Below are 25,471 nucleotides of genomic sequence, written 5' to 3' on the forward strand. Positions count from 1 at the left end.
ACGCAGAAAGAGGAGAAAATTATTGGGAGAATTTATTTTACATGGAGGATCTTTAGACAGTTCAGATCTTTGCTACAGAAAATGGTTGTTGCCCCTTTTAAGGAAAAAGGGATAATATTTGAAAGTGCTTCAAAGAAATTGAAAATACAAATAGATCTTACAATAATAGAAACTGCAGAAAACACCAAGATAGCATTTTCTCAAACAAAATGTAATGGAGAAAATGTACTTCTTGGAATTGGACCTACTTCCTCCTGATCCCAAGACAAAAACCCTGTAAATACTTGGCAGGTTAGGCAGGAACTGTGGAGAGAGTTAATGTCTCAGATTGTTGACCTTGCTTTAGGGCCGGCAAAGGTTGGTGCTAGAATAGGCTGCAGAGGCAGACACAGGGAGGAGAGTTGGAAAGTGCAAAAACGTGCGCGATTCTCCACCCCCCACGACGGGTCGGAGAATAGCGGGAGGGCCTTCCCGACATTTTTCCCGACCTCCCGCTATTCTCCCCCCCCCCCCCCACGGCCGCCCCACGACACGAATCGCTGCTCGCCGTTTTTTTACGGCGAGCAGCGATTCTTCCCTATCCGATGGGCCTATTTCCCAGGCCTTTGCGGCCGTTTTCACGAATTTAAACACACCTGCTGCCACAGTTCGTGAAAACGGCCACAAAGTGCCGTTCTGCACAACCATGCCACCTATTGGCACGGCCGTGCCAAGGGTGGCATGGGCCCGCGATCGGTGCCCACCGATCACGGGCAGCGGGTCCGGTTCCCGCGCACTCTTTGTCCCTCCACCGCCCCGCAGAATCAGTCCGCGGGTTTGACGCATATGCGCGATGACATCATCCGTGTATGCGCGGGTTGGAGCCGTCTTGGCGGCCGGGTTTAGCGAACGTTCGTTAAGCCCGCGCTGCCGTTCTTCCCGGGGCCGCGATGCTAGCCCCGACCGGGGGGGTGAATCGGGTCACGGGAAGGGGCGCGGAGGCTGCCGTGAAACACGGCCGGTTTCATGGCAGCCTTTACGACTCTCCGCATTTGCGTAGAATCGCGCCCGTGAGGTCTGTGACAGGATGGAAGGCAGAAATGTTTAAATGGTGTTGCGAATATCTAGTTCACGGTTCATGTGTTTGAGAATATAACTTTCAATTTTAGGAAATTTTAGGAACGTGGGATTATCCAGTCCGGCCAGCGGCAAACCTCATCGCAGTTGACGGGAAAATTTGGAGAAGAGAAGTCTATTGAGTTCTATGAATTATCCGACATACTTGTGATGATGCCTGCTGCCGGCAAAGCGGGAAAATCGCGACCTTAAAATTTTAACTGTAGGAAACTGGGGGTGGGGGAAATGGAATTTAAAAGTGGTAAACATCTGATGTGAATGCAAAGCAAATTATCTGAGGGGGGGGGGGAGGGTTATTATGTTTAAAAGGTCACAATTTAATATATGGAACCAAAAATAGCAAGTGAAGAAATTAAAACAATACATGATTCAACTGAAATTGAAAAGGGAAATAGAGAGTGAAAACTGACCCTCTCAGTTACTATGGAAATAAAAACTGAACCTGTGACCTGGAAACCAAAAATTCTCAGCAGATGAAATGAAATGAAATGAAAATCGTTTATTGTCACGAGTAGGCTTCAATGGTGTTAATGTGAAAAGCCCCTAGTCGCCACATTCCAGCGCCTGTTCGGGGAGGCTTTCAAAGCCAGTGATTTAGCTGAGTGTGCTAAACTGGTTGAGGCTCTTTAAAGGGATACAGGGCCATCCAAACTCAGGAGTTGCAGTTTGGACCTGACCTGGTTTGCAGTTTACTAAGCGATAGTCAAAATAATGATAGTTAGCTACATCTGGACATTAAGCAGAGTTAAAAAAATGTCATCATTTGCTGTGTAGAATGCGCATGAGGCTTAATCTTAGTTTGAATCCTGTGAGGGAACAAAAACGGGAGGATTGCCTAGTTTGATGCCAGTGGAAGAATCCACAGAGTCATGTGGCAAAGAAACCAACCAGTAGTTTGGTTGGAAGCATTGGAAGAGTAACCAGATATAGAGTTGATATAGAGGTATCCGCAGTCAAGAGGCAATAAATGTAAGTGTGACCTCTCAGAAAGCTGGAGCTGAGGAGAATTAAAATAGCCTCCAGGAGACTGCAGCACAGTTATGTTGGCCCACACAGAAGTTAATAATAATCATCTTTATTGTCACAAGTTGGCTTATATAACCACTGCAATGAAGTTACTGTGAAAAACCCCTTGTCGCCACATTCCGGCGCCTGTTCAGGTAGACAGAGGGAGAATTCAGAATGTCCAATTCACCTAACTTTAAGATTTACATGTTTTATAAGGAAAAGGCTTGCAGGGAGTAACAAGCAACACTCAATTCATAGCATGCATAGGTAGACTATTATAGACGGGATTCTCCGAGCCACCATGCCAAAATCGCGCCCGGCAGGGAGGGCAGAGGATGGGGCGTCAGACCCACGATCATGTCCAATGCCTTCCGGCGATTCTCCACGGACCGGAGAATCGGCGCTAGTCACGTGCGGTCGACGCCACGCCGGTCGGGGGCCATTGAAAGAGGCCCCTGTGACGATTCTCAGTTGGCAGCTGGCTGAGCTCCCGCCGGCATGATTCCTTCATGGTTCCACCCAGTGGCACTCGGAGTGGCGGCTGCGGACACAATCCTCAGCCGCCCTGGTGGGGGGGGGGGGGCAGGGAGGTCTGCCACCGGGAGGGTGGGGGGAGGGGGGGGATACAAGATGGCTAAGGTTCCGATCCAGGGCCAACAATCGGCGGGCGCGCGCGACCTGGGGTGGGGCCTATATTGTTGGGGCAGGCTTGCTGTGTGGGTCCGCTATATTGCGAGGACCCGCGTCCGGACGTGCAGAGCCCTGTATCGGCAGCCGGAGCTGCGTGGAGTACTCTGGGGCCCTGCAAACCCCCTTCAAAATGCAGAATTACTCTGGACTTTCTCCAGGAAATTCAAGAGTGATTCGCACCTATTTTCTCGTGGGCCTGGGGACATAGCACCATTTTCAGAGAATTCTGCCATATATCTGTTTTACTTGTTTCATACTTTTGAAACTATAAAGTTTACTTTAAAAAAAGTGAAATATTGTGGAATATTTCAATTGAGTAAAATTAGGTGTTCAGATTTCCCATGAATGTTAATGGTCCCTAACTGGGTTGTAACAACTACAAAAGGTATTTTAGATTGTTCTTTTGATTGCAGTATGAAAAAAACATGTCTGTACCCCACCTGTGCCAAGGTGGAATATAAATAAAATATCATGGCCTCACCAAGGTAAGGATACTGTTGGTACAGAGGGTTTTTAAACAATGTTGATATAGCAGCACTGTTTATTGAACATTGTTTAGTTTATTGGTCATTCTTAATTTCCCTTGACACGGTCATGTTGAGCTGCCTTCTTAGAATAAAAAACAAAGAAAATTACAACAGAGGAACAGGCCCTTCGGCCCTCCCATTCTGCACTGATCATGCTGCCCATCTGAACTAAAAACCCCTACTCTTCCGGGGATCATATCTCTCTATTCCCATCCTATTCATGTATTTGTCGAGACGCCCCTTAAAAGTCACTAAGTAGCTGCTTCCGCTACTTCCCCCGGCAGCGAATTCCAGGCTCCAACCACCATTTGTGGTAAAAAAAACCTGCCTTGTACATCTCCTTTAAATCTTGTCCCTCAACTTAAATCTATGCTCCCTACTAATTGACTCTTGAACCCTGGGAAAAAGCTTCTGACATCCACTCTGTCCATGTCCTTCATAATATTGTAGACTTCTATCAGGTCACCCCTCATCCTCCTTCGTTCCAGTGAGAACAAACCAACTTTCTCCAACCTGTCCTCATAGCTAATGCTCTCCATACCAGGCATAATTCTGGTAAATCTTTTTTCTACTCTCTCCAAAGCCTCCACATCCTTCTGGTAGTGTGGCAACCAGAATTGAACACTATATTCCAAGTGCTCCCTAACTAAGGTTCTATAAAGCTGCAACATGACTTGCCAATTATTAAACTCAATGCCCCGACTGATGAAGGCAAGCATGCTGTATGCCTTCTTGACCACCTTCTCCACCTGCGCTACCACTTCCAGTGACCTGTATATCTGTACACCCAGTTCTCTCTGCCTATCAATATTCTTAAGGGTTCTGCCTCTAACTGTATATTTCCCATCTGTATTAGAGCTTCCAAAATGCATTAATAATAATAATATAATTATAATCTTTATTGTCACAAGTAGGCTTACATTAAGACTGCAATGAAGTTACTGTGAAAAGCCCTTAGTTGCCACATTCCGGCACCTGTTCGGGTACACAGTTACCTCTCATTTGTCCGGATTAAACTCCATCAGCCAAGTCTCCACCCAAGTTTCCAACCGATATGTACCCTGCTGTATCTTCTGACAATCCTCATTGCTATCTGAAATTCCACCAACCTTTAGGTCATCTGCAAAATTACTAATCAAATCAGTTACATTTTCCTCAATCATTTATATATATTGCAAACAGCAAGGGTACCAGTACTGATCCCTAAGGAGTGCCACTAGTTATAGCACTCCATTCAGAACGCACCCTTCCACTCCAACCCTCTGTTTTCTATGACCGAGCCAGTTCTGTATCCATCTTGCTAGCTCATCTCTGATCCTGTGTGGCTTCACCTTCTATACCAGTCTGCCACGAGGTACCTTGTCAAAGGACTTACTGAAGTCCATGTAGACAACATCCACTGCCCTACCATTATTAATTATCTTCTTCACTTCCTCGAAAAACTCGATCAAGTCAGTGAGACACGGCCTACCCGTCACAAAACCATGTTGCCTCTCGCTAATACACCCACTTATTTCCAAGCGGGAGTAAATCCTGTCTCGAAGAATCCTCTCCAATAATTTCCCTACCGCTAACATAACACTCACTGGCCTGTAATTATCTGGATCATTCTTGCTACCCTTCTTAAACAAAGAAACAACATTGGCTTTTCTCCAATTCTCTGGGACCTCCCTATAGCCAATAAGTACACAAAATTTCTCTCAAGACCCCAGAAACTTTCTCCTTTGCCTCTCTCAGTATTTTGGGGTATATCCCATCAGGCCCTGGGGACTACCTTAATTCTGAATTCTCCTCTGTGTACCTGAACAGGTGCCAGAGTGTGACGACTAGGGGCTTTTCACAGTAACTCCATTGCAGTGTTAATATAAGCCCACTTGTGACAATAAAGATTTTTAAAAATGTTTTTCAAGACCCCAATATCCCCTCCTTTTTGATCTCAACATGACCCAAACTATCAACACACCCTTCCTCAGACACATTGTCCACCAAATCCTTCTCTTTGGTGAATACTCACGCAAAATATTAATTTAATACCTCGCCATTTCCTCTGGCTCCACGCATAGATTCCCTCCCCTGTACTCGAGTGGGCCAATTCTTTCCCTGGCTACCCTATTACTCTTTATATATGTATAAAAAGCCTTGGGATTTTCATTAATCCTGTTGGCCAAAGACTTATTGTGACCCCTTTTAGCCCTCCTGACGTCTTGCTTAAGTTTCTTTCTACTTCCCTTGTATTCCACACTTGCTTGTATGTTCCCAGCCTCCTAGCCTTGACAAATGCTTCCTTTTTCTTTTTGACGAGGCTCAAAATGTCTCTCGTTATCCAAGGTTTCCAAAATTTGCCATACTTATCCTTCACCTTTACAAGAACAAGCCAGACCTGAAATCTTGTTGATTTGCCCTCAAACATCTGTCCCCAACCTAAATTCTTCAGTTCCTGCCTAATATAGAATTTACAGTGCAGAAGGAGACCATTCGCCCCATCGAGTCTGCACAGGCCCATTGAAAGATCACCCTATCTGAGCCCACACCTCCACCCTATCCCCGTAACCCAGTAACCCCATCTAACCTTTTTGGACACTAAGGGCAATTTAGCATGGCCAATCCACCTAACCTGCACATCTTTGGACTGTGGGAGGAAACCGAAGCACCTGGAGGAAAACCCACGCAGACACAGGGAGAACGTGCAGACTCTGCACAGACAGTGACCCAAGCCGGGAATCGAACCTGGGACCCTGGAGCTGTGAAGCAACTGTGCTAACCACTGTGATGCCATGCTGCCCGATAATATTGTTGTAATTAGCCTTCCCCCAATTTAGCACTTTCACCTGAAGACTACACTTATCTTTATCCATCAGTACCTTAAAGCTTACTGAATTGCTTCCCGACTGAAACATCGACCACATGGCCAGGCTCATTTGCCAATACCAGGTCCAAACCGGCCCCTTCCCTAGTTGGACAATTGATGTACTGTTTCAAGAAACCCTCCTGAATGCTCCTTACAAACTCTGCCCCATCCACACCCCTAGCACTAAGTGAGTCCCAGTCATTATAGGGGAACGTAAAATCACGCACCATAACAACCCTGTTACTTTTACACCTTGCCAAAATCTGTCTACATATCTGTTCGTCTATCTCCCACTGGCTGTTGGGAGGCTTATAGTAAACCCCCAAGATTGTGACTACATCCTTCCGCTTCCTGAGCTCCACCAATATTGCCTCGCTGTATGAGCCCTCCGAGGTGTCCTCCTGCAGTACAGCTGTGATATTCTCCTTAACCAGTAGCTCAACTCCCTCACCCCTTTTACATCCCTCTCTAACCCACCTGAAACATCTGTATCTTGGAACGTTAAACTGCCAATCCTGTCCTTCCCTTAACCAAGTCTCTGTAATGGTAACAGCATCATTGTTCCAAGTACTATTCCAGCTCTAAATTCATCTGCTTTACCTGCTACACTTCCCACATTGAAACAAATGCACTCAGTCCACCAGGCCCTCTTTGATCAGCAACCACACCCTGCCTGCTCTTTCTCTGAGTCTTATTGGCCCTACCCTCTACTTCCCCTTCAGTTAATTCACCTTTGCTTTCATTCCCACCCCCCTGCCAAACTAATTTAAATCTTCCCGTGTGACACTAGCAAACCTCCCGAACTGCTGCAGTCTATGTGGTATAGGTACACCATATTGGGGGGGGGCTCAGGTGTTTGACCAATGGCAATATTGTTCCATGTCAGGATGGTGTGCAGTGTTCTAATATTCTCCTCAACTTGCAGTCTGTATGTTATCCACTAATACATTGTAATTATCTGTGTTCTCAAGGACACTGATAGTTTCATTGTCTGTGACCTACTTTAACCAGTTATATAATGATCATGAGATTGGGTTTAGAGTTGCACCAATAAAAGGAATAGTTCATGATATTTATATATGTATATTATAGCACACTTCATGAGGCACAGTGCCATATACAACTTTTATCTTGGGATAATCTTGGTTCTATGTCAATTCACTTCATCTCATTATTGGTTCTTGCTTGAGGCAGTGGACTCCAATAAATTGACTGCTGAATATTACATTGCAGTTAGAACACAGAACTGGTGTTTATCATCCACACGAACAGCAATCCAAATATGATGGACCCATCCTGTTCCCATAGTAACGCATTTCATAGCCTCACAGACCTCTTTGTGAAAGGTTTACTCGCCTCTCTGGCCAAAACTCTTGAGCATAATTTTCCAAACAAATGGCAAAATGTCATATTTGGCGCAGAGATCGGTGTGAATCTCGCCGGCCCCAGCATCGCGATCCAGATGACAATCTTTCGACACTTTGGAGGGGGGAATTTCCCTGCATGAAAACGCCACGCTGGAGGCACTAAATGTCTGATTTGCCCAGCCTGGGGATCACCTGAGCACTTCAAACAAGGGAGTGCTGCATTGAAACATCTCCGCAGTTTTTGGGAGGGGGCCCTCACTCAATTGCTGGATGCCGTGGAGGAGAGGCCAGCCACAATTCACCCACTGGTTGGCAGGAGGCCCTCCAGTAAAGTCACTAATCCCACCCGGGAGATTGTGGCAGCACTGGTCAGTGCCAGCAGCCTGACCAAGAGGACGGGGGGTCAATGTAGGGGAAAATGATGAATGATCTACTACGATCTGCAAGGATAGGTGTTCCCGGTCTCTCCTTGGCTCTCTGCCTTTCTGTCAATCTCTGGAATGCTACCTTGAACCGACATACCATCAACTTGCAGGATCCCATCCCCCGACCTCCCAACATCACTCTCAACTCGTCCCACTCCCCCCCCCCCCCCCCCAGGACTTCTCATCAGAACCGCTCACTGCTGAAGCGCAGTGCCCACAGCATGGCAGTTTTCCTTGGTTTCTGACTTGCCAGGTGCCCGGTTCACATTATTCCCTTTGGCATCCCTGCAGGAGAGGATTTCCCATAACTACAGAGGGAGAGAAGATGGGGAATGGAATGCCCAAACTAAGGATCTTGACTCATGGAGCTCACTGTGGAGGACCAGGAGCAGGCTTGTACAGAGAGCGAATGTGAGTAGCCACTGCACTTTCGTCCAGATGGCCAGTCCCAAGTGAATTGTTTGTTGTCCAAACCCTTGACCAGGCCATGTAATAAAACCATGTCCCTTGCCTTGCAGGAACATCACCCGATGAGCCTCAGCTGTCAACCAGAAGTGCCCCCCCACCACCTTTGACAGCATGTCGGATGACACATCCCAGCTATCAGCCACACCATCCACCATTGCAGAGATCAGCACCTCAGTGGGCGACGTTAGCAGACAGATTTATGGGTCACTATCTTGTGATCACCACACTGCTTCTGATGCGCGTCAGGTGGAGACAGGAGAGTTCCAGGAACCAGACAGTCGGAGGTCTGCTGGATCCCGGGACCCAGCTGTGCCCCAGCCAGGTGCTGCACCTCTGGACACGTTCATCCCTCAGTTGCTGGAGATGCAAAGGCACAGCAAGGAATACCAGGAAGGGGGTGTCAGAGAAATCCCTGCAACCGCAAGGTCGAATGGAGGAGTCCCAAAGCCTGCAGTTGCAAGAGATGTCAACATTGTGTGGCACCCAGGCCTATACTGCAAGGGTGGGATCTACAGTGGAAAGCCTGGGGCAAGATATCAGAGCCATGGCTGGAGAACTCCAAAGTATGGATCAGTCCCTGAGGACCATTGCTGAGGGGTTGGACATCTTAATGCAGACACTGGTGGGCTTCCAAGACTGGTATCGCCAAGTGACGCTGAGGCTTCTAGAGCTCACTCTAGCTGCCCCTCCATCCCATGGAGTCACATAGGGGCCTGCAAACACCCAGAGAGAGAAGGAAGTTCTGAAACTCCAACCGGGGCCTTTCACCCAGGAGGCCGTGGGAGTGACCAGCCTTTCTGAATCCCCCCTTCCTGATGCAGGTGCAGCTCGGGCAATGGGCAGAACAGGGTGACGCAGCAACATCAAAAGTAGGCCGGAGCCCTCCAGGTCCTGGCCCTCCAGAAGATGCCTGTTCAGGGCATTTCAGGCAACAGGGTTTGCAAGGCAACAGGCCGCCTCTACATCTGATGTGCATCTTGGGAATTCACCGAGATATAGTGGGAGGGTTCTCAAGAGTGAGGAGTTGTAGGGGCACAGGAGTTCGCATGGGGAAAGTTAGGCACAGATAGTTGGGGGTTATAATGATATGTCACAATTGCACGTGTCACCATGTTAAAACCTCTTGTTGTTCACAACCTTAAGGCCTCACTCTCTTTTACTCTGGACGCCCCAGGCCCAGCATCCAGAATACTTGGTTTTAATGTGGACCTCCTCCCTGATGTGGAGGGGTCATGAATCTCTTGGGGTGGGTTGCAGTTGTAGAGCTGTTGGACAACATGAGGGTCCTAATGTGTGAAGCGGGAAGTGATTGAGTGCATCCCAGGTCCACCTGCTCATGTGAAATTCGTCACTGCCTCGTCTCCTTCAGCCTCTTCCTCCATTCCCTCCTGGACTTCCTCCTCATCAGATGAGATGTTCTACACCTCCTGCGCCAAGTTATGTAGGGCATAGCAGACCATAACAAAACAGGAGACCTTCTGGTGACTGTGCTGCAGTGTCCCACCAGACCTGTCGAGGCTGAGGAAGCCCAGTGTACTGCTCAATCACAGAATGGGTGCTACTATAAACCTTGTTGTAACTGGCCTCTATATCAGACTGAGGCCTCTGCACTGATATCATCAACCAAGACCACAGCGGGTATCCCTTGTCCCCAATGAGCAATCCCTGCAGTCTGGGGTGACCTTCTGATACCCCAGGGATTTGAGATTGCATGAGGATGAAGCTGTCAGGCATACTTCCTGGAAAACATGCACACACGTGCATGATCCTCATCTTGTGGGCACAGACCATTTGGACATTAAGGGCATGGAACCCTTTCCTGTTAATAAATGGCGCTCTCTAATGCTATGGGGTGCAGAGAGCCACATAAGAGACATCTATGGCCCCCTGCACCTGTGGCACAACAGTTCTGGTGCTGAATCTCACAGCCCTCATGTCTTGATGGGCCTGATCCAGTTCAAACATAATGTAACCTGATGCCCTGGCAGAGAGTGCGTCAGTGACCCCATGTATGCATTTGTGGGTCGATGATTGTGAGATGCCACACAGGCCATCAGTTGACCACTGAAACAATCCCATGGTGTAGATGTTGAGGTTTGCCGCGACCTTCATGGCCACAGGGAGCGAGTGCCCTCCTCCTCCACTCGGGGCCAAGTTGGCAAGAATGTCGCACAGGTGCTGCACTGTCTCCCTGTTGAGGTGGAGTCACCCAGGGCACATGTTGTCCTATACCTCTATGAAGGAGACCCAGGTTCCGTAAACCCTCAGTCTCCTTCTTTGCCTTCAAGCTCCCTCTTCGGCTTGTGCTGCATCCGCCCCTTGGGCCTGCCCTGCAGCCTACTGGCCTTCTGGCCGCTCGTTACTGCTAGAGTCAGTGCTCTTCCAGCACTGTTATAAGCAGAATTGCCAGCTCCACTGACTCCATCCCCAGATCTCTGGGAAAACAGTGAGGGGTGAGAGCCCACGAGAGAGTATGACGGTCAGGTTGATGTCTCAGCCAGTTACCTCCAGACCCTCCCCTCATCCTTTGCCCTTCCGGTCCTGGAAGCAGAGATTCCTACACCTTATCTGGTGGCTCGTGCTCACTCACATTTCTGGTGCCGTTCCTACTTCACCTGTCACGAACCACGCTGATGGTATCTGCAAGGGCATCCCAACTTGGAACATCGGTGTGTGGGGTCGTATAGTTTTTTGTTTTGGAACGGCGTGAGGAGTCAAGTAAAACCTCAGTGAGAATAAGCAGCCCTGTCATCGTGGAACAATGATTAAAGACTATTTATTAAATTAAAGTCAAATACACACTAACAGTACTATTCTGCTCAAAGACAATTAAGGTATATGAATTACTAAACACACACACGCTTAAGGTTGAATGTACTCCTTGTTCCAAAATGTATCTACGATCCTTGATCTCCTTCAGACTTCCTCGTTACCCAAACAACATCCAAATCAAATAAATCGAGAAGTCAAAACCAGCTTAGAGTTACACACAATACAGGGATGATAATCATTTCTGGGAAACGTCTTGCCCTGGTCCAGTGAAGATGTACTGCTTTTATGAACATTTCTGTGGTGCTTTGGTTCTAGGACTTAGAATCTGCTAGCTGTAAGCTGGCCTGCCTGCTTCTGAGGGTGCTGACAATTATACCATTGTTTCCCCTTTGATTCTGCATTCTTTGCATTTGGCTATCTGCCCCTCTCAAATTCCTTGACTCTAAAGATGAGCATGCGTATATCTGACTGAATCCACCACAATCCTGATAACCTGCTTCTACTAATCGGCGATTCACATCTGGATGTTTACTCATCTCATTACTGGGAAAGTCACATCTCATCCTGGCTACTGCCGTTGCTCGGTAGATTTCCATCTGTTGCCGGGCAGTTTCTATTGTGTCTTGTTACATTTGTGTTACTGCTGTTACGAGGCAAAGCCATGACAAATCGCTTGACCGGCTACTAGTCAATATCCTTGCCCCTTCAGAGTCTCCTGTGGCCTCCTGTCTGGTTGGCCCCTCCCTTAATCTATACATCACTGGGGGTTCTGACAGGCTGTTTCAATGCTTGCCGATCCCTCATGAGTAGGGTCAACTAGATCCTTATGTGTAATTCGAGGGCTAATTGATCCTCCATGGCAGGCACTGGGATCTGGCAGTTTTGCTTACACATTCCTTCTCGATCCCCTGCACCCAATCTTTTATCCTTGAAACCTACGGTTTTCACCCAAATCCTTCACCTGAGAATGTGGACAGCTGACATTGTTGAGGGTTACCTCACGATGGCCAATTGATGAGCATGAGTCTCAGGAATGTTAGAGGGCACAATTACTCCCCGAATCAGCGACAGACAAGGCTAAGAGGCACAGTTCATACTCAGGCTGCATCATCCCATGATCTCATTGCTGTCACGCCATTGCACTTAAGGCTCCTGGACAACCACTCCTTGATTCTTTTAATGCTTGCCCACCCCCTCACCCAAGCTGGTCAATGTCCTGCCTTGTGTTTCAGGGTCTCATCCAGCCAGTCCCTTCGGCCGGCCTTCCTCAGTCTCATCACACGCTCCCAGCCCCGCCCCTCCACCTCATCGGTCCTGCACTCACTTACCCCCCATGCCACTAGCAGCTGAGCAACCCAATGCTCATTTTCATTCCTGACAACACAGCCTGCAGACTGACACAGCGCTCTGAAGACACAGCCTGCCAGCTTCAGGGCAATATACACCAGCCACGACCCCCATCCCAGAGGGGACACCCTACTCCCCCCCCCCCCCCCCCCCCCCCGCCTCCCAACACCCGTGAACCTCCCCTCAGAGCTGGCCATTGGGATCTGTCCCCTTGTGCACCCTGTTACAAGGTGGAGAGGGCTGCTCACCTCCTTCCTTCCTCTTAGTGGCCATGTTCCCGTTTTTAAAAACCAGTTGCAATTTGCACCGCATTACATCACGCTGATGCATGGGAAGATTCAATGAAGTCTGAAGATTTGACATTAAACTCGTTAATTATTGTGGTAGTATGACTAGGGGTATTACGGTACCTTAGAAGTGAGCTGTTATTGGTGCAGAGGACTCGCTGCCCATTGGCCCGGGTAAGTCGATTGGCTGAGAGGTAGGTAGCCCCGCCTACAAGGCGGGATATAAGAACCCGTGCTTCCCGGCAGTCGGCCATTCTTCTGTACATCTGCTGCCGGGCACACATCTTGTGCATTAAAGCCTTTTGTTTGGATCTCATCTTCGTCTCGTGTCCAATTGATGGTACATCAATTATATTAAAATCGATTAAAATTCATTCAAATCAGTCTCTCGCCTTTCCTGGGCATGAACCTGATTGCATAATGGGGGAGGGCCAGGAATCATCGCATCTTGAAATCTCGCCAGCAAAAATCCTGTTTTTGGCCGCGCAGTATTTTGCAGGCATTATGGGATTTCTGCAAAATCACGCCCTAAGTATTTCCTGGCATCGAGCCTACCTGATTGCATTTGTAACTTTTTATTTTACACAGTTCTTCCCAACCTATTTAACTTTCCTGACCTAATTGTCCACTTGTACCTAATAGAATTTGTTGCGGCAACACTGGCCTCACAGAAATGATAGTTCCACTTACCAGCAACCCTCCTCCAAACTTTAACATACAAGAAGGAAATGCTGATTTTGCTCAGATATCTGTTGCCAACAGATGTATTTTATTTTATCTCTTCAACATTACGAATAAACTTGAAACAACAGTGTCACAGCACCAACAACATCTAAAATATTTTTTTTCTGAATGGCATTAAAATCAATTGCAGAAATTCAGTCATTTATTGATAGAGCAAAAAAAAAAATAATAATTGGAATATATGCAGCTCCACAATGGGCGGTTAAAAGCCAACCTCTGCTGTTGAGAATAATTTGGTCATCTCTCTGCCAGGCCATTCATTCTCTCAGGTCAGCCTGAGCACCCAGCTAAATGAGGCAATATCAAAGAAGCATTCATGGCTCTTTGTTTATCTGCCCATAATCCCTTTGCCACACCAATTAAGCCTTTTGTTGTACAGCAGAATGTCTGTGGCTGAGGAAGCATGTCTCAACTAATGCATATATTAGCAGTTTGTTGTTTTGAAAGCATTTCTTGGGGATAGGCAGTCTCTTGTGATCTTGTACCTCATTTACTATTCACGAAAGTCATCAGATTGGCAAGTAATTTGTTAAATCCAACTTCCTTCTGGAATACTATATGACCCATACGTGGCCAAAGAGCCCGAGTTTCCAATTGGCCAAAACTAAGTTGGACTAATTTTCAGTGTAGCCTGCAGTTTGGCAGCTGATTCGCCATTAAACCTCACTTCCAAATGAAGTGCTTCATCAAATTACCACAATTTCCTCCAGTCTCTCCCTTCCCTCAATCGAATTTTACCCCCCGTCCACCCTGGCCACTGTCTTGGGCTGACTGAAAAAAAGAACATATAAAAATTCCCTTTCAGGTCATACTCGCAATTTATCCTCAATTTTCAGACACAAACTTCCACACACCAGCAAGATGTAAAGGGAAAGAGTTTGTGAGTAAATTAAATACTGGTGATATTGTATTGGCATTGATTCAGCTATCCATCATACCTTCCTGATGATTTCAGTTTCCAGTGAAAGGGATATTGGCCACTTTCTGAAATAGTCCAATTGCAATTCGGAGGGTAAAAATGAGGAGGGAAAGTGATGGCAATATCTTCCTCTATCCAGCTGCATTAAATACCACCTGTAGTGGAGACATGTAGCAAGCACTGGGTATCCGGATGCTATCCTAGCTGAAATGAATTAAATGAAAATCGCTTATTGTCACAAGTAGGCTTCAAATTAAGTTACTGTGAAAAGCCCCTAGTCACCACATGCCGGCGCTTGTTCGGGGAGGCTGGTATGAGAATTGAACCTGCGCTGCTGGCTAGGCCCTGAAAAGATGTGGACCATGTTCATGGCTGTAGCACTCGGAGTTGCTGCCATGCATTTCTGGCCCCATTGAAGCATCTCATTTCCAGTGTGTTACCAGATTTCTCGACGTCATGATAGCAATAAAAGTTTGTTGCTCCCACAACAATAGTCTCTGCATGATTCAGGCCCAAGTTTTAATAGACATCAACTAATAGCAATGATGCTCTCATTCCATGCTCTGCAATACTTGATGAAAAGATAAGCAATTCATATCCCTGGTTTCCTCCAAAACATTCAAGATGATCAGGCTTGTGACATTTGTGGGCAGGAGATAAGGTTAACGGAGTTTTGACAACTTACTAGACTGCTGTATCTTTTGGAGAGAGCAGGTACTAAATGTATACCAATCAGCATGCACATACACAGAACCATCATGCTTTACCATCCCACTAAGCTGCCATGTTGAGCCTTTTTATGCAACACCCAAATCTCTTTGACCTCCAATTCTGTCTTACAGATTTGTTATTGTTTCTCTTACGTACTTCTCATTGTATTACCAATGAATGGCTTCCAAACCAGTTACTGTATAAATTACTATGGTATCTTGATGCCCGAGCAAGTGCAACCAATATCTTGTTGCTGGATATGTTTGAATTGAATGAGTTCACTTTTTTTTATAGTTCTCAAACTGCTTTTTCTTTTTTTTATAAATCCCTACAGAGCAGAAGGAGGCAATTCGGCCCATCAAGTCTGCACCAGCCCTTGCTCTGATAGAGCACCCTTCCTAGGCCCAATCCCCTGCTCCTAACCCCGTAACTCCACCTAACCTTTTGGGCAATTTAGCATGGCTAATTCACCCAACCTGCACATTTTTGGACTGTGGGAGGAAATCGGAGCACCCAGAGGAAACCCACGCTGACACAGGGAGAAAGTGCAAACTCCACACAAACAGTCAACCGAGGTCAGAATCGAACCTGGAACAGTGGCGCTGTGAAGCAACAGTGCTAACTACTTTGCCACAGTGCCGCAGAGACAAAACTCAACCTCCTTATTCTTCCCATTTTGTATCTAGCTAACAAGCTTGAGCAAGCATACTGGGTTACTTGGCCATTTAAATCACTGCAAAATATGTAAACACAGTACCATTTTGAGTCCACTTTTCGGTGGACCCGCCCCATGTTACCTGAGACTACAACTCTTCAAGGAAGGGTACCTAGACCCACCTTCAGCATTCACTCTCTCCACCACTGATGCACAGTGAGAGCTGTGTGTCCCATCTACACTGCAGCAACTCACCAAGGTTCCTTTGACAGCACCTTCCAAACACGTGACCTCTACCACCAAGAAGGACAAGGGCAACAGCTGCCTGGGAACACCTGCAAGTTCCCCTCCAAGTCAGACATCATCCTGACTTGGAACCATAGCGCCATTCCTTCCTCGCTGGGTCAAAGTGTACCTAGACTACATAGACAGCAGCGATTCAAAAGGGCTCAAGGTGGCACAAGAGTGGCACGGTGGCACCATGGTTAGCACTGCTGCCTCAAAGCGCCACGGACCCGGGTTCAATTCCGGCCTTGGGTGACTGTGTGGAGTTTGTACATAATTATCTTGTCTGCGTGGATTTCCTCTGGGTGCTCCGGTTTCCTCCCAGTTCAAAGTTGTGCAGGTTAGGTGGATTGACCGTGCTGAATTGCCCCATACATTAGGTGGGTTTACAGGGTAGGGCAGGGGAGTGGGCCTGGGTAGGATGCTCTTTCAGAGGGTCAGTACAGACTCAATGGGCCAATTGGCCTCCTTGTGCACTGTAGAGATTCTATGATTCTATGAAGGCAGCTCAGCACCACCTTTTCAAGGCAATTAGGGATGGGCAATAAATTCATGAGATGCAATGCTGCACCTCATGAATGAACTAAAGCCCTAGCCCCAGAAACCCCATTTATGTCCTGTGACAATGGGGAGATGGGGGGAGGGAGGGGAAGGGGAGTGAGGAGGGAGCAGGTGTTTTATTTTCCTTTTTATTCATTCACAGGGTGTGAGAATAGCTGGCAGGGCTAACATTTGCAGACCATGCCTAATTGTCCTTGAGAAATTGTTGGACATGAGTCAACCCTCTGCAGTCCATGTGGGATAGATATATTCATGATTTAAAAATCCAGGGGCTGGATTCACCGACCCCCCGCCGGGTCAGAGAATTGCCGGAGGGCGGCGTGAATCCCGCCCCCGCCGTCTCCCGAAGTCTCTGGCACCAGAGATTCGGCGGGGGCTGGAATCGCGCTGCGCCTGTTGGTGGGCACCCCCTGGCGATTCTCTGGCCCACGATGGGCTGAAGTCCCGCTGCTGTCATTACCGGTCCCGCTGGTGGGAATCAAAACACCTCTCTTACCAGTGGGACTTTTTTTCAGTTTTTTAAAATATTCTTTATTAGTGTCACAAGTAGGCTTACATTAACACTGCAATGAAGTTACTGTGAAAAGCCCCTAGTAGCCATATTCTGGTGCCTCTTCGGCTACACGGCGGGAGAATTCAGAATGTCCAAATTATCTAACAGCACATCTTTCAGGACTTGTGGGAGGAAACCGGAGCACCCGGGTGAAACCCACACAGACACGGGGAGAACGAGCAGACCCCGCACTTTACTTAACGAGGTGTCAATTAATAATTTGAGTGGTAATATTTTCTATTTCGAAGAAGCATATAATGCTCCTATAACTGGCGGACAAGTTAAGAAGTATACCAGAAATAATCAACTACTGTCAAACATTATGGAAATGGCAAGACCATCGGAGTAAACCCGCAATTGAAGTCATAAGTTATCCCTGCAGGCTGGTTGGCTCCTCTGGGGAATGAGGGTCATCATTCTGCCATTGTTAAGTGAACGTGTCCAAAGGCAACTTCATGAAGGTCATTGTGAGATAGCAAGAATGAAGGGAATAGCCAGAAGCTTTTTGATGTCCAGGGCTCGATAGCAAAATCGCAGCAAAGGCTGGCATGTGTTTGGTTTATGCAAAGGTTCAAGACCTGCCGTCACTAGCGCCGATATACCCCTGGGAATGGCCAGAAGGGCCATGGCTGGCTAAGAATTCATATAGATAATGTTGGACCATTCGAAGGACAAATGTGTTTCTTGTGGTAGACGTGGACCCAAAATGGCCTGAAGCCTTGCTTATGAAGACTCCATCCTCGGAGAGAATAACAGAAAGATTGGGTGAGATTTGTACAAGATTCGAGATTCGGTTATCCTGGACAACTTGTTCCTGAGAATGGGCCACAGTTCATTTCGCAAGAATTCACAAATTATCTAAAGGAGAAGAAATCCAACACCACCCGGTCCGCTCTGAATCATCCTGCCACAAATTGGCTTGCTGAAAGGTTTGTTCTGTTTTGCTGAAAGACAATGAAGCATTCACTCAAGGTAAATTGCGAGCCAGGGTCATTGGTTGAACAACTAAGCCAATTCCTGATGACATCCAGGAATACAACATATTTGACAACCCAAGGTTCTCTGCCATTACTCATGATAAAACATCAGTAACACACAACATTTGATTTGCTCAAGCCTCCCAAGACAAGAGAGGTTGTTGAGAGGAAACAGCAAAGTCAGGTTTTGTGATGTGAGAACAGGGCTAAACAGTGTATTTTTCAGAAAGGTCAGGCAGTATTGACAAGGAACTATACCACCTGTGAGAAGTGGATACCGACCATCGTCTTGGCACAGACAGGCCCGGTCTCCTACACAGTTCAAACCCAGGGCGATGTAATGTGGAAAAGACATGCTGATCAACTTTCAGCAACCAGAAGTAATTTGTCATAGTCTGCAATATACTTTGCCAAATTAAGAACCCGACAATAGCAGAAACAACTGTGGCAAATAGTACCCCTCCTGCCAGTTGAGGACACTTCAACACCGAGTCTACCTGCAAACACGATGTAGACTGCATTTGAAGCCAATGGAGCCAGTTTAGCTCAGTGGGCTAGATAGCTGTTTTGTAATGCAGAACTCGGCCAGCAGTGCGTGTTCAATTCCCCTACTGACTTACCCGAACAGGTGCTGGAATGTGATGACTGGGGGTTTTTCACAGTAACTTATTGAACAACGACAATGTCCAAACTAGACCAAAAACACCAGAGGTTGCTGCCAATACTAAAATGCAGATGCCTGAGGTTCGCTGAAACCACACAGAAATCAATGTCCTCTGAAACGTCTAACTTATTGACTGTTGTGTTTGTTAATTGTTCATATTGTAAATTTTGACTGCTAATATTATATTGTGTTTCATTGCAGGAACCTCTGATATAAAGGGGGAGGAAAGGGGTCTGGAATTCTCCGGCCATTGGGATTCTCTTTTCCTGCTGGCGCACTGCTGAGACACACATGGCTGTGGATCAGAGAATCCAGCCCATGATGTGTATTCATGTTTGTTCCAAGTTGGAACAAGATCACTTGAAGAGTCCGATCATGAGACACATCCATGATGCCATCGGCCGTTTGCATCTTTACGTCCTGTTGAGTAAACGCCTTTCCAACAAAGCTCTTATTTGTTTGTACCTTTTGTGGTCTCCAAGCCTATCTTTAAAAATACCTCACCCAGTTCTGAGTAAAGGTGATTGACCTGAAATGATGGTTTCCTGAAGAGAAAATACTGTAAAATCTCAGCAGGTCTGGCAGCATCTGTAGGGAGAGAAAAGAGCTAATGTTTCGAGTCCAGATGACCCTTTGTCAAAGCTCAGTCTTTAAAATACTTCACCCAGTTCTGAGGAAAGTGATCAATCTGAAATGATGGTTTCCCAGTGTATAACCAGTGTACATCCTGTTCTTTTGGTCCTTGTATATAACTTCCAGCCTCTACTGTATTTTGCATTTGTACATGTTTATGCATTCTGTCCTCTTATTCTAACCTTTCAAGCACTTGTTTGATACTGGTTAATCTGAGATGCACCCCCTTCCAAGGTCAAAATAGCTTCTTCAAGTTCAGTTCCCAATATGTCAATATGAAAATAGTGGACGGTTTCCAGTCAGATGAACACAATTTATTCATTTTAGTCCTAATCCAGTATGACTCATAGAATCATAGAATCACAGGAGATCTGCCTAGTTTTGAATCATAAAATGTTGAGAAGATTTTAAATGATGAGCCTCTGAATTCTGAATATGTGTTCCTGTGAAGCTGTGTGCTGAGAGCATTGAAATGAAACGTTGCCACATATTTTAATGTCTTTATGGAAATCTATTGATGCTAGTATTACAACGAGTCTGTTCTCTTGTATCAGGGTAAACTACTCCCTTTGACTAAAATGTTCTGATCACTTCAAATGCATCTGTCTGATCTTGGCAAGGTGGATTAATTAAACCAAAGAAATAATTTGCATATATATCATGCCTTTCATACCCGTAAGATGTTACAAAGCGCTTCACAATCAAAGAATTACTTTTGAAGTGTAGCTCAAGTATCATAAATGACCACATTGTTGGTACAGTCCAGCCCACTAAGAGGAAGAGGTGATCACACGTTGTATTCGGTACATGTATAAACATTGCATTAGCTAAGGCTGTTTGCCTTTGTGTGTTGCTTTGATCGGTGGGCCTGTGAAATTAGATTACCATGTGGAATATTTCCTTGTGTCGCATCAGAATTTAAAGCAAAGGAGGTACACACTTGGTCAGGCAGCATCTGTGGAGGGAGATGCAGAATTCATGTTCCACGTCGCTAGGTTCAGCTCAGAGGACCAGCCAGTGGTTAGAATTGACTCGGATGGGCGGTTGATCAGTGTTCTTTAACACAGTTTGATTCCATGCAATGCAAAGATCATGAATGTTGTATTTTTTCCACCCCTGCCTTAGCTTCCTTGTCACACACTTCATCACTTAGGTGTGTGTAATGAAGTGCGTAACATTCTGGAGGACTGCAGAAGAATAATTGAAAGGTTGATAGCCAAGGCTTTCCAAACATTCAGAATAAGCATGTTTACCATATCCACAAGTTAAAATTTCTACGTTACAAATCTCCAAAATACTTCAGTGTGTTCACAAACATTGGTAAGACACGTGTTCACAATATGAGTTTATATTTTAAATGCATTCCCATGCCTAAACTGATAGTCAAGTGTTAATTATTTAGATACATAATTTGACCAATTTTGGGTAGAAATAATATCTCTGGCAAATAGCAAGATAAAGTACATGCCATGGGTGCAAATAACCTAATTTTCAACTTCAATGCATTCTGTTGAGTTTCTTTGACTGAAAGCACTGTTTATCCAAAATAGCTCTGATATTCAATTCATCAGATTCAAACTGAGATTTCCTCGGGGAAATTAATGCATAAAATGGCATGGCTAATACAAGGTTTCATTTAGTTTCCACAATAGAGTATTGCTGAAGACATTTTACTTTCTGCACTTTGAACAAGATCAGTTTTAAATTTTAAATCCCGCATCTTGACATCATTTACATCTGTATTTGTCTTTCAAAAAAACGGTGTTTCAATTTGCAGTAAAGAATCTGAGGAGCACAATTGCAATCTGCATAATTTTAAATGTCTCAACAGCAAGAACAGATTATTGCTAGAATGCTTTTTTTGCAATTATTTCATTAATATTATTCTTGATCCAGATAAATGTATGTTGTTAAGTGAATAATTTCACTTGTTAATTTAATTATTTTCACCTAATATCTTGATTGTTGCCTTTGGTCCATTGAATTCCAATTGAATTTATTCTTATTAATCCTTGTGGAGTAATACTTTATAAATAACATTGATTGAGCTATTTTTGTCTGAAATATTATTACAATTACATAGAATATTCTCACAGTTTAAAAGCTTTTCACACAGTTTTGCTGGTTACTGAATTATAATGAATTTGTTTTTATAAGATTGTAATGTATCATTTATTACATTACTGACATGGAGCTAAACATTTTATTATTGGTTTGTGTTCAATGAATGTATTGTTATCACAGCAGATATATGTTTGTATTGCAATAATTCTCTTACAATTGCCAGCAGATATTATGGATGTAAAGCATTTTCACATCTATGCATCAATGTCATTGCAAGCTTTCCCACAAATTACAGGAAGTACATTGCCCCATAAGCATATTGTTTCCTCTTTCTCTCTCTCCACTTCAAGTTGCCTTTTTCCCTGGTACCTTTTCATGCAATTGCAACACCAGCTCATTCTTGCATTATTTTCCAGAACATCAAATACTCCTGCTGCGTGAAACATTCTTGAGTCAAAAACTGTTCTTCTGCTCATGGTGAAATTTCCTCTATACTGTGGAGAACCAAATGCAGCTGAGGTGATCATCTCTATTCTACTCACATGTGTGCGCCTGAGCTCCCTGTGGCTCACAACTTTAACTTGCTCTGCCATCCCTCACCACTCCGTTCCAGTCGGAACTCTTTATCCTTAGTGTTCCACACAGATTTAAAACAAGCTTTCGAAATCAATGGATTATTTTCCCAGTTTGTGCTGCCAAGAGCCCAGATTGGAAAAATTACAGCTGCATTGGCCATGTTTTCCCATTTATTATGAACTCGGAAACCTAATTTTAGTATTATGTTTCCCAGTATGCTCTGAAGCCCTCTGGTCTGGACAACACTGGACTCGAACAATCTTCAGACTTTAGCAATGGATATTGTAATGTGGGTGTGTCTAAGTGCATCCAGAGGGAAGGGGAAATGTATCTATTTTAAAGAGTCGACATCAGGCTTTGCCTTGTGGCCATATAGGCCCATTACTTCCGGGTTCCCCAGGGTCACATTGAGGGGGCACCATGATGATGTGCAGGGAAGCGTCTCAGACGTCCCACATAAGGGCTTACCCGGAAATTGCCGAGAAGTGCTAACTTCCTCTGGACAATTGCGCTGCACTGGGAACTATCCAACAGAACCGATTAAAATTCTGAACTTGGGATGCTTCTGTCAGTTTTACCTTGATAATTATTCTGAAAGCAGTAGAAGGAAAAAAATGCTTCTAACTCCAGAGTAGCTATTTAAGTACTCACCCTCACCACGCACAAACAGGACCCCCTAGGAGACCCACCACACCAGCCCCACAGCTGCCCCCCTGACCTGACCTGAAACCCCATAACCCCACCTAATGCTACCCAAACCCCAGCCCAGTGCGCCCGGTCCGCGACCCCCTCCTGGACTGAGGCCCCCCTCCCCGACGGACATCCCCTCCCAGACTGACACGTCTCCCAAACTGACAACCCCCCCCCCCCCCCCCCCCCCCACCCACTTCTCTGGGACTGAGCTCACTCCCATATTGAGCCCCATCCTGGTTTGATCCCATCCTGGACTGACCTCTCTCCATCACTGACACCCTCCCTCATGGACTGAAGCCCCTCCCTCCCTCTTTCCCGGACTGATCCCCCTCCCTCTCTCTCTCCTAATCTCCTGACGTCCACCTCCACCCCCCCCCCAGAATTCAACCCGATCCTCTCTGCAGCCCAGTTACTCCATGGCGATGCTGCTCCTGTCTCACCCAGCCTGAGTGAGGAAGGTTGGGCAAGACAGGCGAGTCCCAGTGAGTCTGGCGAGAGTGGCAATTCGCAGTAGCTTGCCACTCTGCGGACGTTGCGGGCCGTTGGCTGTCATGTGTGACTGCAGTAATTGTTTTCTGTGCCTGATCCTCCTGTGAACCGAGGATTGGAAAATGAGTGCAATTGTTTGTGTATTGCACTGTCAATAAAATGGCGGCTTCATGTGAGATCCCATGTCACAAATCATATTCTCGATCATTACATTAACAAACCCACCAATAACATCACATCACTTATCATCAAAAATGTTTATCTTTATAAAGAATAAAGCTGTGATGAAGGTATTCACCTAATGCATGAGCTATCTGTATGATACTGTAACCTATGGCCTGGAAGTGGTGATATGAGCTACTTCCAGGTCCTGTACTGTAACCCCGGTGGGCTCCGCTTCTGGCTCCGCCCTCACCGGGGCCATATATAGACCGGCCACCTGTGGGTGGCACTCATCTGTACAACTGACTCTGGCTAGGCAAGTTCATGATTAATAAAGCCTAATGTTCACTCGCTCTCTCAGTCTCTCGGTGAATTGACGGTACATCAAAAGTGAAGTAAGAATTCTGAGTGTAATGCAAAAGCAGAGAGCTGCTCTGCAGCTATTTTAGTAATATCCAATGATGTTGGATGACCTACTTAACTGAAAGCCAAACTCAGGAAATGACAGCTGAAAGAGTTAAAGGCTACAAAATTCAATAAGGTCCATTGATAAAGGGCTCAGGTCGATGAATGATTATCCCGTGCCCCTTGCTGCTGATGCGGACAGCTAGCAAGCTCCAGGTAACTTTGAGAAGACAATGGGAGCATTGCGGAGGTCAACACCAGCAGTGTAACCCCGGGGACCTGCATGAGGTGCCAAACTTTCAATGGCCTCGTACAAGTGATCAAGGTCAGTGAATGCATCTTCAAATGCCGTATTCTATATCTGTACCACTAACCTCACAAACCGCTCCAATTGCTACCCACTGCCTCCACTCACCTACTAACAACCCCTATCAGCCACTCCTCAGACTTCAATTGTTTGCAAATTCACCTCGGCTTCACACACCTAGCATTGCTGCAAACCTCATATCTCACAGCTTGCATACACCGCCAGCTCTTCAACCATGACAGATACATCTCCCAAACTGGCATACCTCAATTTATCTTACAGGGCAATGAGGCTCACAACCAGAAGCAACAGCGAATATAACAAGTGAGGGAAGACATGGCTGCATGCCCTCCACCTAATGGAAGAAACAACGGTCACCATTTCTTCTGAAATACAAACTACTGAAGGTGTAAGCCGCACCACTTGGCTGTTCCACCTTCCCTCACCATAACAATATCCTTGTGGGTTTCACCATTCAGATGCTCAAGACTTTGACCTGTATACGCAGGGGTTCAGGAGCAAGGCATGGTAAAAGAAAAAAAGATTGATGATGAAGTAGGACTGCCACTTGCTTTTACACTAGCAGCCACCAGCTCAGGTACTGACAGAACATAGAACATACAGTGCAGGAGGCCATTCGGCCTATCAAGTCTGCACCGACCCACTTAAGTCCTCACTTCCACCCTATGCCTGTAACACTGTGCATAATTTAGAGGCTGTCTTAGAGATGGGGGTCTGCATTTGGTGAGAACACTGGGTGTGACTGGTCTCCAGACCGGGTTGGGGGAAAGGAATGTGCAGGTGTAGGGCAGCACGGTAGCATGGTGGTTAGCATAAATGCTTCACAGCTCCAGGGTCCCAGGTTCGATTCCCGGCTGGGTCACTGTCTGTGCGGAGTCTGCACGTCCTCCCCGTGTGTGCGTGGGTTTCCTCCGGGTGCTCCGGTTTCCTCCCACAGTCCAAAGATGTGCGGGTTAGGTGGATTGGCCATGCTAAATTGCCCGTAGTGTCCTAAAAAGTAAGGTTAAGGGGTGGGGGGTTTTTGGGTTACGGGCATAGGGTGATACGTGGGTTTGAGTAGGGTGATCATGGCTCGGCGCAACATCGAGGGCCGAAGGGCCTGTTCTGTGCTGTACTGTTCTATGTACTCTATGTACTCTATGTGTCAGTTTGCCAGAGAGTGGAGTGACACGTGAGTTCAGCTGTAGAAGACTCAGA

The sequence above is a fragment of the Scyliorhinus canicula genome, chromosome 2 (genome assembly GCF_902713615.1).
Source record: "Scyliorhinus canicula chromosome 2, sScyCan1.1, whole genome shotgun sequence".
In the NCBI taxonomy this organism is placed as follows: domain Eukaryota; kingdom Metazoa; phylum Chordata; class Chondrichthyes; order Carcharhiniformes; family Scyliorhinidae; genus Scyliorhinus; species Scyliorhinus canicula.